This window comes from Sinocyclocheilus anshuiensis, unplaced genomic scaffold (genome assembly GCF_001515605.1).
Source record: "Sinocyclocheilus anshuiensis isolate Anshui unplaced genomic scaffold, SAMN03320099.WGS_v1.1 scaffold1197, whole genome shotgun sequence".
Taxonomy (NCBI): Eukaryota; Metazoa; Chordata; class Actinopteri; order Cypriniformes; family Cyprinidae; genus Sinocyclocheilus; species Sinocyclocheilus anshuiensis.
This window is the reverse complement of record NW_015551084.1, coordinates 416,681-418,449: the sequence shown is the minus strand read 5'-3', so window position 1 is coordinate 418,449 and position 1,769 is coordinate 416,681. Positions and strand designations below refer to the sequence as shown.

General features: G+C 46.7%; 1 pseudogene; it reads left to right on the top strand.

The window, feature by feature from the left end:
- The window catches only part of LOC107662561 (F-box only protein 15-like), a 12,391-nt pseudogene that overhangs the window by 4,040 nt on the left and 6,582 nt on the right, over positions 1 to 1,769 (top strand).

The window sequence follows — 1,769 nt, the reverse complement described above, 5'->3', positions numbered from 1 at the left end:
AGCCCTAATAAATATACAGATTAAACATTATTTTTTCATCAGCTTAGTGTTTTCTTTGATGGATTTTATGTATCATTCCCCATTGCATTCCCCACTTCTTCAAAAAACAACAAAAAAGCCATTGCCCTTAAATGATCTGAGAGCAGAGGTGTCAGTTGTGGTTTGTGTCATGTGTGTCTGGCAGGAGTCTGTGTATTACATGGGAGATCACAGTGAATGATGGGAGAGGACGGTGGAGCACCTTTGAGCAGTCTCATGCCTTCTTCAGAAGTACGGCTGTTTTTGTGTTCTGGGGCGCTGTCACTTGGCCTCCTTTCAACCAGCTCACCTCCCTTGAGCTTCACGGAGTGTTGCGGGTGCCCCTCGATTGTCCTGCTCCTTACAGGTGTGGTAGGTGCCTAAAATACAAAGGTACAGCTTTACTCCAAACTAAATGAGTGATGTAGCTGCTTCGATCTTGTGTCTTTCAGGCCAGGCTGGAAATCAGTTATGTCCAAAATAAAGTTTCAAGGAGAACACCATGAATTGTGTGTTTCAGACAAGATTGTCAAGATGCTGCATGTTGGTCAGGGTGTAACTTTGGGATTCTGGAAGGTATTTTCCAATCCTAGAGTTCACCTTGTATGTGGAGAAAACATGCATTTTGTGACACTTATTTTATTAACATTGCTGTTTGGTTTGTGTGTATTTTTGTCTTTTTTTTGTTTTGCTTGTTTTTTTGCTTGTTGCGCGTGATGTTTTACATTTATTATGATATCGTACTCTGTTACTAACGTAACCTCGGTTCCTTGAGATACGGAACGAGTACTGCGTCTGTTTAAGACGCTTTGGGGAAAAACTCCTTTTTCTCAGATGACTGAAGCCTTGTAATAACGCAGTGTAACTGCACGGCCATTGGTTCGTGCAGTGTATTAAAAACGAACCAATGAAAAAGCCCGCCAAAGCCCGCCAGAATGGGTGGGGTCATCTGGCTATATAATCTGGCACATCGCCATAGGGGTAGAGGAACGACTAATACTTGAACTTGCCTTAAGCACCCAAGGGGGCCCAGAGGGACCAAATATTTTGCAGGGAAGCCCTGCAAAAGGCAGTAGGGCTAAACTCAGAGTGGTCGGCCCAGCCTTGTATCATCGTCCCGAAATAATTCAGTACAGACTCGGAACTCACTGAGGGCCAAGAGCGTACATGAAGGAGGCAAACCTCTTGGTCTTGCTCTGAAGGAGGAAGCACCGATAGAGTTATCACCTGTGCTCTAAATGGAGTAGAGAGCACTTTAGGTACATAACCGTGCCTTGGTTTCAGGACGACCTTAGAGTCGTCGGGCCCGAATTCGAGGCAGGTGGGGCTCACTGATAGCGCCTGCAGATCTCCCATACGCTTTACCAATGCTAATGCTAGTAGCAGAGCAGTCTTAAGCGTCAGGGGACAAAGGTCAACGGACTGTAGTGGCTCGAAAGGAGGGCTCTTAAGAGCCCTCAACACCGTGGGCAGGACCCTTTCAAAAAGCGAACAACTAGGTTGTTCCTGCCCACTGACTGGCCAGCTATAGGAGCATGTGAGGCTGCTATGTCTGCTACATAGACCTTGAGCGTGGAAGGGGCACGACCCTTATCCCACAGCTCCTGCAAGGAAGGACATTATCAGAGATGTGACACAGGAAATTGGGTCTGCGCCGCGGACCATACACCAGTCTGAGAAGACAGACCATTTAAGGGCATAGAGCCGCCTTGTAGAGGGTGCTCTAGCCTGAGATATTGTGTTTAGCATGC